This window comes from Ailuropoda melanoleuca, chromosome 10, assembly GCF_002007445.2.
Source record: "Ailuropoda melanoleuca isolate Jingjing chromosome 10, ASM200744v2, whole genome shotgun sequence".
In the NCBI taxonomy this organism is placed as follows: Eukaryota; Metazoa; Chordata; class Mammalia; order Carnivora; family Ursidae; genus Ailuropoda; species Ailuropoda melanoleuca.
In genome coordinates this window covers 72766936-72783592 of record NC_048227.1, presented here as the reverse complement: position 1 = coordinate 72783592, position 16657 = coordinate 72766936, and the positions used below count along the sequence as shown (strand labels likewise).

General features: G+C 39.5%; 1 pseudogene; it reads left to right on the top strand.

Annotated features, from left to right (window-relative positions):
- The first annotated feature begins 8129 nt into the window (after positions 1 to 8129).
- On the top strand, positions 8130 to 8476 carry LOC109488989 (annotated as a pseudogene).
- The last annotated feature ends 8181 nt before the right edge of the window (positions 8477 to 16657 follow it).

The window sequence follows — 16657 nt, the reverse complement described above, 5'->3', positions numbered from 1 at the left end:
ACAACTGTGTCAGCATTTGTCTGGGGTTAACAGTAAGCTCTCACATTCATTTTATTCAATCTGCCAAGCCATGAGGCCCTTTGAAAATGGCCACTTCTTTTATACTTATGAAAACCATGCCATTTAGTTGACTTCTCTTGACTTTTTCAAGTGTTTGTTTTGAAGTTTCATTTATACAGGAAATAGGCATAATCACCAATAAATTTAACTTTAATAACTCAGACCCTGGGAGCCTTTCCTGGTTGGCAAAATCTTCCTTACATGCTGCAAATCCTCCTTATGGGATATCCTATTTCTTATCTGGAGTTGAAAGTCAGGATTAATGCAGATGATTAAGAGAATCTTTCTAAAAGATACCCTGCATCCTCTTTAAAATTAAACTCTCCTTGGAAGTTTCCTTTTTTTTACTAAAATCATAATGTCAATGATTAAAGTAAAAGTAGATCACAGGAATTTGGGTGTTTTCCTTAGGTATGTTTAAAACTCAACGACAGTGGGATCCTCCCAGTTTCTTAGATCACAAAATGACATTAGAATGTAATTTTCAATCTAATTACTAATAATCAATATTCATTTTACAATGTATTCAATATACTAAAGAAGTTGCAAGAGTATATAAAGGAAAAGATTTTGATTCTTTCAATGAAGTCATCCATTTGCAAAGCTCCCACATCATATGTACCGCATATATGTGAACAGGAAATACACATACACACGCATAGAATTCACCTGCTCTGTAAATTCTGAAAGCCAGAAGCTCTTCTGCAGATAGCATTACTGAAGATTTCCCTCCCTTCCTTTTTGCTTTCTAAGGCATGGAACTCCAAGGCCCCTTTCCAGACAGTCAGATAGGCTATAAAAAGTAACACCAGCCCTGGGAAATATAGAGGGACAAGGGATACGCCATAAACAGGGATAAACATCTTCCTCTATGCAAACCTGCCACATCCCTTTAAGCAAGAACTGTCCCCACTGTGGCCCCTCTTTCCTGTCCAGTGACCAAGGAATCGGGGCTTTCCCTCCTAAGTGACCCACCGTGAGAGGCTTAGATAAGGCACAAAGTTGCCCTCAATAGACTTCAAACCCCCACCTCTGGAACAAAGTGGGAAAGTTATACTTTTGTTAGCACTCTATCAAGGAGAAAAAACCCAAGGAAAACATCCACCGGACAAAGCCTACTTTGTGCGCCGAGAAACCCTGATCCTGGACTATTGTCTCTAGTCTTATTTATGCAAGAAATGATTTTTCAGAGTTTTAGCAAAATTATCAGCAGGGCAACTATAATACTCTATGTTTATTTGGTTAGTATACTCTCCATTATCTAGGGGAAGAAAACATTCAAAAAATTTTCTTTAAACAAAACTTACAGAGGAAAGAATAAAATGTTCATTTCTGAATAGGAAAGCTCTCACTTGTGAAATGCCCTGATATGATAAGAAATGTACTTTATGCCAAACCTTAAGAAACTTATTCTGTACATGTGACGTGTAGACATATCATATGTTTCTGCTTTTTTTAATTGTATAGTATATATACGTATACACAATATACATTATTATTCCAATCCTTTATGTGTAAGCAAGTGCAACTATGAGACCCAATGGCTCTTCTTGACTAACCCAAATCCAAGTGGGCTTTAAAGGATATGTAGTGCTTTCAGTTTGTGGGAGACGTGGGAAACAGAGGGAGAGGTGAAGAGCACCAGAGCAGAGAGAAGGAGTAGGGGAAGCATGGGTTCAGGGGCTCCATGGCCCAGGTTCTGAGTCTCAATTCCACACTTTACTCATTAGTAGACCCTAATAAATATTATTTTATTTTGATTTTTGAGCTGTAATATTAGGATAACAATAATATCTCCCTTACAGACCTGCAGTCACACGTGTAAGACCCTCCACTGTTAAGTAGGCACGAGAGATCAGCTGTAAAGATGGTTAAGTGCCAGAGTGGGTAACTGCAGAGTGACTTGGTTCTCTCTCTGCTTCCCCTGGAGAGAACAAGGGGCCCTTGAGAAACCTTTGCTCTATTATGCCAGTGAATTTTTAAACTAGAATCTGCCATCCACTCAACAAACATTTATTACGGATTCTGGGCCAGGCTGTGTGTCAGATATTAGAAGAATTCTGCAAAGTGATTCAGGGAGCTGCCAACTTTTGATGTGAATTTTATTTGAGAAAAGAATAGAAATGGCAGGTGTGTTCGATGTGCTGTATATTGAGTTAACTCTTTCGACACCACTCATGTCTTAACTTGTACACTCAGGTTAACTCATTTTTGTGTAGACTCAGAATATAACTTCTCCTGCCTTCTCTGACAATATTTTTTATTTCTGAATGTGCCGTTGATTAGGAATATAATGGTGCTTAAATGTTCCTTTAAGGAATCAGGCCCGCTCATGTGTGCTCATGTTCGAGCACACGATGGTGTTATAGGAATGCTGGGCTCTGTTAAATGCTGTGTCAGGCCTGGGGATCTGCCCAGAACATGCTCTGTTTCCCACGTAACAACACATCTGTGCAAAAACAAATGACAAGCTACTTTGATCGATAGTATAAATAGTAAATTTGGGTGCTTCTCTTCTGGCTTTTATATTTATGAGGGGGAATGAACAGTTACTACATATTGTTGATGATAGTTTTTGAAATGAAGTATTCCCACCTACTTTTTCAGAGAGTACATGGAGATTGCAAGGGGAGATATGCAGAAGTGTTGCCCTTTGTAAAGACTCCTATGAATGAATTAGGATTTTTCTTAGTACTGTGCAAACAAAATGAATTATAGCAAAAAAGGAAATACTGAGACTGATTTCAAATTACTTTCTAAGTAAAAATACTGGTTGTGCTCAATGATTGACTTAATAATAAGTCGATGTTATAAATTAATTATATAGAAGAAATATACTAGTAAAATAATGTTTGTTTCTATGCTGGGGCATCAAGTGCTATTGAACAAGTATGGAAACCATGGCTCAAGGTCTGACTTTCTCCAAAAGGAAGGTCATAGGAAGCGAGCAGCAGAGGTGCTACAGAAGGTCTGTTTACGCAGTGCTATTTTCCTTGTTTCTGGAAAAAATGGACATGTAAGCCCCAGACATGCAGTTTGCATGGTAACACAGATGCAAGTATTCTAGGACAAAAGTGAACGTTGAATAGAATTTGGGTGAGATGGTCTCAAATCATGTTTTACTCATTTATGCCCAAGGTCCCTTTCGTAAAAGCATTTTCCAATTGCTATCTGTCCCCCACAGACTCAGAACCATGCATATATCTGGACAAGGCTCGGGGGGATTCTTCTGGTTCTCTGGGGCTTATTTCTCCTTTAACTGAAATGTCAATTTGTCCTTGATTCTTTAAAAATTGTGAGAAACATCAGTTGGATGTTCAAAAACGAAAGCACAAGCTTTATAAATATTCCTGTGGGAATGTTTCCCCTCTGTGGTCAACATTTCGAGTGAAGTACATTCACAGTGTTGATCATTGTTTTAGTAAGACCAAGGAGTAAATATCGCTTCCTGTTTCTGGATCCTACAAACTGAGAGGAAGGAAAGAAGAAATAGGGAGCGACCTGCCGGCTGCTAAAGCTTGTGTTTCCCCTTTGATGAGGATTGGATAGAGGCTACGTATTGCCTCCAAAACTTTTGTGCCTTTGCAGGTGGGATGGAGGTATTAAATAAAGCCTGTATTAATGCAATGCCCTGCATGGGTAAGGATGTTCAATTATTACTCCATTTATAGCCTTAATAGTTAAATGCTGTCCTTTATTTCAGTGATGATTTACAATTACTTTTTGATCTGTTGCACATAGTATGGTAGACAATTACACAGATGCAAATTCCCATCTAGAAACTAGGGATATATTTTATTATATCTTATTCTCTAGGGCATTCGTATGATAAAACTGTCTTCCTAGTTGCCCGTTTCCTCATCACCTGGCTGCCTATTTCTTTGGACCCCCCGGCCCAGGGAGGTCACATGCCTCTCCTGAAATCTGTTTGCAGGTTACCATTGGTGGTACCAGCCTTGCTGATGTTACTTCATTTCTCAGGCTCCACCTTTCTCCCATGCTCCTTCTCCCGGGGGACTTGTCCTACATTTTTGTTCATTTTCTGTTTCTAAAACTAATCCTTTCTGTACTTTTATGTCCATCTTCATAGGTTTTCAATAAGACTCTCCAGCATAGAACCCAAATGACCTGATACAAATTCTGTCATTTTTCATTTTGGAACTATGCTCCCCCCCGCCCCAAGACTAGGATAAGATGACCAATGTATTACCTCTCTCAGAATTGGAATAGCCCCTATTGGTCACCACCCAACTAGACTGAACATGAACTAGTGGAAAGATTCTTGATCATCAAATCTCTCTCATCCCCTACATGAATCACTTAAAACAAAAGACACTCAGAGCTAATCATCTGAAAATCCTGCCAATGAAAAAATAAGCAAAACTTCAAAAACGCGTTAAAACAGGTGGGAAGGGATGTATCCTTATGCTTAACTGAATATACATTTGAAATCATTGTTTTCCTTTTACAAAATAATTATGTGGGGGCAAGAGTAGCCTAGAGGTTAGATTTGGTCTGAGTTCTTGAGATATAAGCATGATGGGGACTTATTCTGTGTTCACGAGCAAATCACTCCTTGCATTCATTTCCCTAACTATAAAATGGAATAATGCCTTCATCCTGAGGGTGCGGGGGCTTACTGTTAGAGAAGTGCTCTGGAATCCACTGCTGAAAGTCACTGAGCAAGCTCAAAGCACCAATATTAAGAAATGTTTATCATATTTATAACCCAGTAAATCCTTCCCTTGGATATAAAATGATTCTTCCTAGTTTTACTCTCACACAGACTACAGGAGAGCTTCATTTCATTCAATACTATCAACTTCTGCTGTATACATGCACAAAATTCTTCCTGTCCTCTTGATTTGCCCCATGCGCTGAGCCCAAGACAAAAGAACCCACTACTCACAAGTGTGACTCATGTGAAAATTGAACTTCATGCTCTATTTTATTAAGGGCCTTGCTTTCTTTCAGTGGGTTAGAATAATTGGGAATAAAGATAAACACTGTAAAATAAACATGAACACTGAATTAGCCCCATAAAGTAAATGTGAATCAACTGCTCACCAGCAAACCCAGTGGACAAAGGGGGGAACTGCAAGAGTCAAAAGGCTATTGATGAAGCCAATCCATTATTGCCCCAGGCGCCTTATTTAAATACATTATTTGAATCGATAAAAACAATGCCTACTTATAAAACACATGATAATTGTCACAATTAGGGTTTTATTCAAGAGAATAGGAAGCTCAGAAGAGAAGAGAGCACCTGTCCTACAGCATGGATGGATAGCAGAAAGGGTGAAGGCCCAACAGAAGTGATGGTATCACAGGGTTATAAAGGGAGAAAAGAAGAAAGATGACATTCGATGTGTGCCAGGTTTGCGCCAGGCAGTACGCTAAGCACCTCACATGCACTATCTCATGGAACCCTACTAATGAATTTGCATGATAGGCATTATGATTTCTTCCCCATTATTGAAGCTGAGACCTTGAGTCATTTTTCCAGGTACTAAATAATAAAACAAGAAATCTCTCTGGTTTCATATGAGCCCCAGTTGAACTGTTTCTACCACATTCTGGCACCGTTTTGGGAAAAAAGTCTGTTGATTCTGAAAACTGTTGTTAGGTTTTTTATTATGATTTGTTAATAAGCACACCAAAATAATACTGTTAGTTTTCCTCTTGGTTTAATGTATCTCTTTCACTTCTGTGTGGCCATATTCCCTTTTCTTCAATCATATTTGGATTGAAAACCTGTTTTTTTTTTAATAATTAGATTAAATTCTGTTTTAAATGTGATACTGGTAGTGAAAACATACACATAGCAGGTATAATGCTTGGTATCTCCCTTATGTAGTGATGATAAAGGTAGAGAGGCATCGAGATGAAATTTGAGAATCTTAGAGAAATTTTGGCAAAAGGTATGAGAAGAGAGTACAATTTTTTTTTAACACTTCTTTCGGGAATTTGTTCTGAGTTGAGTACTAGGAAAGGAAAACCCTAGTTCTGGGGAAAATTCTATGAGGAGAACCAGTGTGTGGATTGTTCTGAAGAAAGCAACTTCTGTCCCAACCATTTCTATCCCTCAGTGTCTGCCTCCAGAGAGTCTCTAGAAAGGACTTTCCCATTGTAAGATTAGCTCTGAACTGTCCCCTGCCTCCTAGTGCCTCAGGGTTCCTTCTTTACTCCCCTCTCTCCACTGCTCTCTAGGTTACCTTTCTTTACTTCTCAGAGCTCCAGTTTCGCTCCCCTGGCAGTTTCTCTCTCCTCTCCAGAAGGCTGGGGCTAGGGACTGCCTTCATTTTTTCACTAGATGTTCACACTTCCAGAAGCTTTCAGGACAGCATCTGGGTTCTCTCTTTTGTCCATCAAACTGAAGGATGAACAAGGGCAGAGATCCACAATGTTGCTTCTTCACTGACCAGAAGAGCACTGAGTTGCATCTCTTCCAGGCCTGGGCGGGGGCGGGGATCCCATAACTGGAGGTCCCTGTAGGGGCTTGATATTCATTAATTTGGGCAAGTCTAAAACTAGCAAGGAGGCTAGCCTTGCCACACCCAAGTGTGTATTTTTTTGGGTGCACAGTATTTTGAAGTAGCATTTGAATTCCACATTGTTTTCAAGTGGCTTTTGCTCTCTAAGGTTCTGATGGTAAAAGTCTCTTTTACTCCAGAGAATGAGGTTAACAGACTGGCAATTGAATCACCAACCTACTGCTTTTGAAACACTGTTCTGAGTAGACATCCTGGTCTCTGGTACATGGAACAATCAAAATACCAGGACTAGGATAGCCTGTGTTTGGGAGCTCGTTCTGCTTTTTTTTTTTTTTTTAAAGTAAGATTTGCTCTCTTTGGGTATTCTTTTTTTTTTAATCTTCAAGTTTAAAAAAATTTTTTTTCTCATTCTCCTTATTTTTGACTTTTGTTTCTATAAGTTATCATCTTTAAGAGAAGCGGGAATGATTTAAGCTCAGGAAGAGAAAGATATTCATGTATACCAGCCCTATACAATAGAACTTCCTGAGATGATGGAAATTTTCTGTATCTGCCCTGTCCAATACAGAACTCGCTAGCCATACATGGCTACTGAGGGCTTAAAATGTGGCTCGGGTGGTACTAAGCAATGACAACACACTAGAGACTTGGGTGGAGAATTATGGGGAGGAAGAAGTAGAAAAAAGAACTCCTTTAATTCTATGATTAAAGTCCTGGATCGCTTGCTCTCACCCCACCCCCCTGAAAAATGGCTCATGTGCATGAAACCTGCCAAAATAAACACAGCAAATACTTATAGAACTGAAATATGGTGTGCAATACCACATTTTCAGATTGGACTCTGAGAAGCACACAGGTGAGGGAGACCAAAATAACACTGCAAAGGTTTTGAAACTAAATTGACATTCAAACCACAGTCCACAAAATGGAGTCGAGATATGTTCAGGGTTGATTGCCTGCTACAATATATGATTTAAAAAGAAACCTGATTCTTTTTTTTTTTTTAAGATTTTATTTATTTATTTGACAGAGATAGAGACAGCCAGCGAGAGAGGGAACACAAGCAGGGGGAGTGGGAGAGGAAGAAGCAGGCTCATAGCAGAGGAGCCTGATGTGGGGCTCGATCCCATAACGCCGGATCACGCCCTGAGCCGAAGGCAGACGCTTAACTGCTGTGCCACCCAGGCGCCCCGAAACCTGATTCTTTTAACATAATACTCCAAATGTTCAGGAACCAATCCAAAATCATTCATTATACAAAGAACCAGAAAAACCATAACTCAAATGAGGAAGGACAATAACATATGCCCTGCCAAGATCACACAGATGTTGAAATTAAATGACAAGGTTTTCAAGCAGCCATCATAAAAATACTCCAACAAGCAATGCATGAAAGGGAAAACTGAAACAAAAAACAGTGGGAACAGACAGAAAACAATAAAACAGCTGACCTAAATTCTACCATATCATTAATTACTTTAAAAGAAAATGGCTTACCCCCCTCTTCCTCAGCTGCCACTGAAGTGCTCCATTGTACAGAGGAAGCTTTACTTCATCCAACCACTTGACTGTACCATGGCCTCTGTCTGGGAGCACATCTGCATGGCCTCAGACCTCATCCTGCCCAACAATGAATTGCCAGTAATGGAGGCTAAGATCGATGTGCCCATTAAAGCAGTGGGTGTAAAGGTTGAACCCTTTTGACCCAGCTTGTTTGCAAAGGCCCTGGCCAATGTCAACATCAGGGGGCCCATCTGCAATGTCGGGGCTGGTGGTTCTGCCCCAGTAGCCACTCTGCCCCAGAAGGAGGTCCTGTTCCCTCCACCACCACTATCCCAGCTGCAAAGAAGAAGGTGGTGAAAGCAAAGAAAGAAGAATCAGAGGAGTCTGATGATGACATGGACTTTGGTCTTTCTGACTAAACCTCTTCTGTAACATGTTTGATAAAAAGCCAAACTCTTAACAAATAAATAAATAAATAAATAAATGTAAATGGCTCAAACACACCAATTAAAAGACAGAGATTGGCAAAATGGATTAAAAAATATCCAACTATGTGCTGTCTGCAAGAAGCTCAGTTCAAATATAGGTTATGATATAGGTAACCTAAAGTTCAAGGATGCAAAAAGGTATATTATGCAAACATTAATCAAAGGAAAGCTGGAGTGTCTATATTAATCAGCCAAAGTAGACTTCAGAGCAAAGAGAATTAACAAGGACAGAAAGTGGCATTACAAAATTGTAAAAAGGGTCAATTACCTAAGAACATATAACACTCCTAAATATGTATGTTCTAAGCAGCAGAACCTGCAAAAATGTGAAGCAAAAATTGCAAAACTGGAAGGAGAAATAAACATGCCACAATTATAGCTAGGGCTTCTCCTAGTAATTGATAAACCACCAGCCAAAAAATTCAGCACAAACCCTGAACATGAATGTTTGTAGCAGCTTTATTTGTAAATCAAACACTGAGAACAACGTAAATGCCTTTCAGCAGGTGGATCGATAAAAAAATTATAGTACATCCATTGCTATAGACTGAATGTGGACCCCTACCTTTCAAATTCATGTTAAATCCTAATGCCCATTGTGATAGTATTTGGAGGTGGAGCCTTTTGGAGGTGATTAGATCATGAGGGTGGAGTTTTCATGAATAGGATTAATGCCCTTATAAAAGAGAACCCATAGAACTCTGTTACCCCCTTCCAGCATGTGAGGACATGGCAAAAAGATGATTGTCTGTGAACCAGAAAGTGGGCTCTTCTCAGACACCCAATCTATACACACCTTGATCTTAGAATTCCCAGCCTCCACAATGATAAGAAATACATTTCTAGTTATTTATAAACCATGCAGTCTATGGCATTTTGCTATAGCAGCCCAAATGGACTAAGACATCCATGCAATGGAACACGACTCTGTGATAAGAGAAACAAACTGCTGGTATAGGCCCTAACCTGATGGATTTCCAAGGCATTATGATGCATAATGAAAACCCAATTATATTCATGTTACATTCTCAAAATGACAAAATTATATTGATGAATGACCGATCATGTTTGCCAAGGGTTTGGGTTGGAGGGACGGGGTGTGACTGTAAGAGGTGATGAAAGAGTTGATGATAATCATGGTTACACAAATCTGTATACATGATAAGATGTCATAGAACCATACAACCCCCACCAAAATGTGCACATTAAAACTGGTAACAATCCAAACCACATTATTATTAGATTATAATAATTAGATAGTTAGATAATAGTAGGGTACCATCATCAAATGGTTGGCTTTGATAACAATGCTGTGGTTATATAAGCTATTATGGGGGGAAACTGGGAGAAAGAAGAGTCCATGGGAACTGTACTATTTCTGCAACTTCTATGTAAGCCTTAAATTATTTCAAAACAAAAATGTTTTTTAAATGTGGCTAGAGCAACAGATGAACTGAATTTTTCATTTTGTTTGATTTTTATAAATTTAAATAGCTGCCTGTGGCTACTGGCTTTAGGATCGGACCGTGCAGGTCACGACTAAGTTTCACCAAGTAACCTTTTGATTTCTCTTTGCACTTACTCCTAGGCTCCTGAAGGAAAGTTTCACGTATGAAAAATTTATCCAAAGCATAAAATACAAGCCATATTATTTCAATCTGTTCATCAAATACAATACTGTACCAAATCAGAGCATAATGAAATTCACATTTGAAAAGCAATGCATTTGATCATTTTATCATTTTTTATCCCATTCTGATGACTATTGTGGATGGGAGAACGTTAATACCTCAGCTAAGTTGTCAAGGTTTTAAGACTCATAGACTTGTTTTGTAAGCTCACTGAATAGGAAGAAGTCTATAGTTGTTTAGAACCTTAATTATCTCTTTTTACTGACAAAATCTAAGCAAGTTACTACCTCCAAATCCCTAGGAATGAACAGTTGGTCTTTTGACTTTCTCTGCCAGAAGAAGTGACTTTAAATCTTTGCCAGCACAGGTTAAGAGATCAACTCTTCTCTCAGAGCCCACAGAAGTCAAACTCCTCTGACTTGAAGGCGTTTGATTCTGTCCTCCCTTTTCATTCATCCCTTTCTACTTTTCCCAAAGCGTCCTCACTCTGGACAAAATATACAAGCTTATAATGAGGCAGATTCATGGTGTGCTGGCTCAACCCTCCTCACTCCCTGCCCCAGCCCCACACAGAGGCAAGAGTCTGATCCTAAGGAACTGCCCATGCTCTCCTGGGGGCACTCAGGGGTGGGGACTCTTAAGGTTATTTTGGGACAGGTTGCTCTAAAGCGCTGCTTCCAACCACCCTTAAAGTGGTGATGGAAGGTGTTGGGACTCCTCACCTTGGGGAAAGGCTAAGGCTGCTTGTCTAGAGATTTCCAAAAAGGAATATTAGGATTCTCTTCAGTGGCGTACGGGGTGTGGGGAGCGAGCATTAATACTACCATTGTTTAGAATTGCCATCTCATGATGGTAAGAAAGTGCATACTGACTTTTAGTTGTTTTTTGTCACTGTTTAAAATTCTCCACAGATGGTGCACGCACTCCTGCCTGTACTAGGGACAACTGTTCCTATCAGCCTCCCTTCAGAAAGCCACCGGTTTTCTCCCTCCTGTGTCCAGAGCATACCCTGCTTTCACCTTTCCAGAGAAACTGAGGGAGACTCAGAGGTGACCCTAAAGTGTAAGTTCTGAAAAGGCAGGAGACAGTCTGTTTCCCTCTTGAGTCTCTAAAGGTAACACAATGCTCGGCTCTTCAGTGTTTAGGAAGTTATTGGTAAATAAATAGAGAAATGAATTAGTTTATATTTTACAGAAAGAAATGACCATTTTTCTTTTTTTTTTTTTTTCCTGCTAAGAGATGACTCCACAAAATAAATTTCACTGTGGTTAATTGAAAAATACCTCTCAGGAGAGGTAATTCCCATTTGCTCAAGGGCGGTTTTCTAGGTAAAGGAGCAGCTATGAGCCATCAGCGGACCAGCTCACACTAGCTGCGATGAGGGCACTGGCCTAGAAAAAAGGGATCTTGGCAGGACACCAACAGCATCTATGATACTCTATCCCCAGTACCACCCGTATCCAGTTGTTTGTCACATGAAATTCACTTCATCCTGGAAGGGATTTTCCGAGATCTGGTTATGATGTTTTGAGGTGGTATTTAGCAGCTGCCTGACATCAACTGGCTGAGTCATTCTATCCGCAGTCATTTCGTGGCTGGTGAATTAACTGGCGCTGACGAAGATCCTGATCCGTTCACCTTTTAAGTCTTTGAAGGTGGTGCCAATCTCTGCCTTTCCATCTTGGATGTGATATTCTTTCTGGTGCATTACCTTTAACATTGCAGGGGCTCTTCACTTGGGTTTTTTCTACCGTCACAGCTCTTTGTCTACTAGTCATCGTGAGGGTTTTCACAAATGTTAAGTACACCAATGCTGATTGTAATTTTAGAGAGTCAGGAAATAGCTGCAGGGTGGGTTCATGAACCCTATGGACCCACTTTGAGATGGACAGAGCCTAGAACTCCAGACTCACATATGGCCCTTCTCTAACAGGAGGATCCATGACAGTACTCTTGGTCTTGTAGAAAGACTGGGGGAGACACTGCTATATACACTTTCCATGGTGTTGCAAGAGTCTTCCTCATGGGAACTTGCCATTATTTCAAGCAGTAGGTTATGGGTCTAAGACCTACCTCCAGTCTGTAAACTGCTTAAGAGATCATGATTTTCCACTGAGGTGGTAGGCCTTAGCCTTCTGCCCATCAATACCTGATCTATTTTGATTGGTGATATACATTAAGCAAGACCCTTATTCCTTGCCCATTGATCTCATTCTGGAAACACCATCTTGCATTAGGTGGCTTCAGAACTCTCTTTGAGCAGAGCCTGCTAATCCATCTGCTGTGCGCTTTGACGATTATGGCCACCTTGCTTCTGGCCATCTGGCCTCTGCTACTCTGAGATCCTATCATCCCCATTGTTATTGGGGAGCACAGTTCGATAGCAGAATCTCCTATCATTAATCCTAATTAACATGGAACAGCCACTACTGAACTTCTCAGCAATGCTGGTGCCCTCCTCACCTAGGAGAGGAAGTTGCAATTTGTCAAAGGAAATTCTCCAGGGAAGAAGGCAGCTGTGAGCCTCCAGCAGCCAAAACTCACAGCAGCTGTCAGTTGGATACAACAGGTTGAAGAAGGGAATCTGGACAGGGCAGCAATGGCATCCACCGCAGGGTCTTCCCTTTCTGCCCCAGATCCCTACTACATGGCTTTGTCTCCGTCCTTGCGAGTAATGACATTATCTGTTCAAATGACTGTCCCTTACCATAAAGGCTTTCCTTATTGTGTAACTTAGTTTAATCTCAATACTGAGGTGTTTTCCCAGTGAAGTTTATATGCTTTTTCTGAGCCCTGCATGAATAATGACTTTGACCAACTTGGCTTTGTTTTCCCTACTATAAAAATTTTGTGAAGATGATCTTTCAATCCGTGTAACTCACGCCAAATGACTATTAATTTTCTTTCTGACTAAAAAGCATCCATAATTCTTGTAAATTTGAAAAGTAAAGAAAAACATAAAGAGAAAAATAATCTAATCTTGCTATCTGAATACAACCACTATTAACAATTGCATTTACTCCCAAATATTCCTTTCTGTGTATGTATACAGATACATATGCATTCTATGTTTAACTTAACATGACTTTATGTGAATTTTATCATGCCATTAAAAATAATATTTGTAAGAACCTTTTTAATGACTATGTGATATACTGTCATATGATTGTACTATTATTAATTGAATTAATTTATTTAAACATTCCCCTAATTTTGAAGATTTAGATTTTTCTTAATGTTTCAATAGTTATTATAAATAACATCGTAGTGAACACGTTTTCTAAATAATTGAAGTATAGTTGACATCCAATGTTATATTTGTTTCAGGTGTATAACGTAATGAGTTTACACATTAAGCAATGATGAACACATTCTTCTTGTCTACCTTTCTAGTCACTTAATTCATACAGTAATCACTTAGCCAATAGATATTTACTGAGCTCCTAGGACAAGCCAGGCCACTATCTGCCCTCCTTGCCACCACCGAGGTTATAATGTGCCAGGGAAGAACCTTCGGAAATTACGGCAGTTACAAGAATAGTGGCTACTACAGAGAGGAAGTGTAGCGGGTCTTGTGTCCTTGTCAGCTTGGGTTATCATGGCAAAGTACGACTAGTGGCTTAACCAGAAATGGATTTTCTCACAGTCTGAGGGTGGAAATCTGAGATCAGGTTGCCAGCATGGTTGGGTTTTGGGAAAGGTTCTCTCCTTGGCTTTCAAGGCCACCTTTCTGTTCAGTGCTCAGGTGGACTTTCCCTGGTACATGTGTGCGGATAGAGAGTTGCCTTTTTCTCTTTTTATAAGGCCCCTAATTTTGTTGTATTAGGAACACTCTTATGACCTCATTTAACCTTAATTATCTCCTAAAAACCTTATCTTCAAACATAGTCACATTGGGGGTTAGAGCTTCAACATATAAATTTGGAGGGAACAAAATTCAGTCCATAGCATCTTGGGAGCATTTTAGGAGAGAATCTAGATGAGTATTTTTTTCAAATATTTAAAAAAATTAGTGTTTTAGAAATTTTCTTTTAATTTGGATGTACTATTTTAGGATTGCCAGATTTAGCAAGTAAGAATATGGAATGTTCAGTTATATTTGAATTTCAGATAAACAGCAAAAAATTTTTAGTATGAGTATGTCTCATACAATATTTGGTATCCTGTGTTTTCTCTGGCAATCCTTCTTTTCATGCTTTAATGTCATCAATGCTACTTTTTTATTCACAAGGGATCATATCCTATATATTTGTTATTCTGAAGGACACTTAAATGTTTGTTTATTGGATTAATGTGTAAACAGTGAAATTAAGTATTTTAAAGTGTCCATGGGGCTTCTGGGTAGCTCAGTCGTCCTGGGACCCAGCCTTGAGCCCTGAGGCAGGCTCTCTGCTCAGCAGGGAGCTTCCTTCTCCCTTCCCTCCCCCTGTCCCCCCTGCTGTTCCCCCTGCTGTGCTATCTCTCTCTGTGCCAAATAAATAAATAAACAAAATATTTTTTTAAAAAGTGTCCAGGTAAAATTGATGGCTACACTTGTCTGACATTCCTGTGGGTAGACACTTAAGAGAAATGCTATTCTCCTATTTTTTTGCCAAATGCGTAAGCCTCTGTTATTATTTGACTAAACATTTTTATTTTTATTACTTACACTACATCTGTTTCTAAAGCATCAAGACATACATACTTTTCTTCACCTTAAAATAAAATTTTAAATGGAAGGAGTCTTGCTTAAGAAAAAACATTCTCAATTCCTTAGTAATTCTTCATGGAACCCCCCATGATGCAGTGAACATTCAGCTTTCCTTAGCAAGTCCATACTCCCGGAAAACTACTTTTCATAAATACTCAGAACAATGTGGCAATGGTGTGGGGCTTTCAGAAGACGTGTGGCTTCACCTCTTCACATTAATTCTCTGTCCCGAAGCTGCCAGTCACTGTATTTTAGGCAAGGTAGCTCTTATCACAAGAGTAGAGTTTCAGCGGCTAGAATGCTTTCTGACTCTCAACTGCTTTCTCTGCCTTAAAGGCTTTATAACCGTTCCTTGAAAAACACTTGAGCCAAGAAAGTGGCATGATTAGCATTTGCCTCAATACTCTCACAGAAGCTCTCCCCAAGATAATTTTACACCCAGCCACAGACACATTATACGATTTTTTTCAAGGCATTACCAATTGGAAATGAGAACTGAAATGTATCCTATACAGTACAATTGTACATACAAAGTACTAACGTCTTAAGAGACACAATGTCACCCTATCTACGGAATCTAGCTGCCCAACGAAATATTCAGCAAATATTTATTACATGGCAGTATCTGATTTGAATGTCAATGTCCTCTGAATTTCTTTACTGGTCTCCAAACTCCTTTTCAGATTTCCTAAGAGTGCTTTTCTTTCTCTTCTCACCTCCAAGTCCGTAAATACAGTGCATTGTCTCGCTTATTATCTCTTAAGAAGCTAGCTCTACTTGAATAACCCAAGCTCCCGACTAGTAAACTAGTTGAGCAGTAAACTGTGGGGGACGGAGAACGTAAGAACATAAAATTATATTTTGCTCTTAGATTTTGATTTAACCAATTCAGACAATGTGAAGCTATGGATTAAAAATATTCTTGTGAAGGGTTGGAAGGAATACCTTAGTTTTCTGCATCTAAAGGAGGCACATGTTTATTAAGAAGCCTGAACTACAAATGTTTTAATACAGAGTTTTAAGGAACAGCCGTTTTGGGTGCACTCTTCTTGACTTCCAACATCTACGGTCCCTTCCAGGACCTAAGCTTCATGGGGATAGTAAATTTTCTTTATTTTGCTCATTTCTCAATTTTTAGTGCTGGGAACAATATCTAGCACATGGTATATTCTTTTTAAATATTTATTAAATGTATGAATAAATAAAATGCAACCCCCAAAATGTGCTTGATTTCACTTCCCCAGTGTATTATCATGAACAAATGCTTGGTGCAGTAAGAGGGATACTCATAATTAGCACCAATTTCATTCCTACTGTCAAGGTGGGTGTTCATCGGGTGTTCATACCAGCTCTTTCTAATTGATGTTTTCAGAACTCCCCTTGCCAAACATTAGTGACTTTTGTCCTGCCATGTTTACATACCTGAAACCAAGCACAGGCACTTTTTGAAGTTAATTAAAGATTCACTTATGTTAAACATTTCCGGATGATAGCAAGAGACCAACTTGGCAGACAATAGAAATAATCTCTAGTACTTCCCTCTGTGATTTTTCTCAGACAGGTCTTGAAGGGTCTGGTCCTAATGGGATTGATAGACGCGAGATGGGGTGATTGGGAGATGCTGTGCTACTTACCGCCTAGCGAGAGATTGCAGGTAAATTCAGAGACAAAGTTCACCAACTTCATCCTTCGCATATCTGAGCGCGCGTTCTCCAAGACAAATACAAAATCCCCTAGCTGGCTTGGGCCTGCCACCCGGCACCTTCCTGGTATGCCTTTCATTTATTTGCT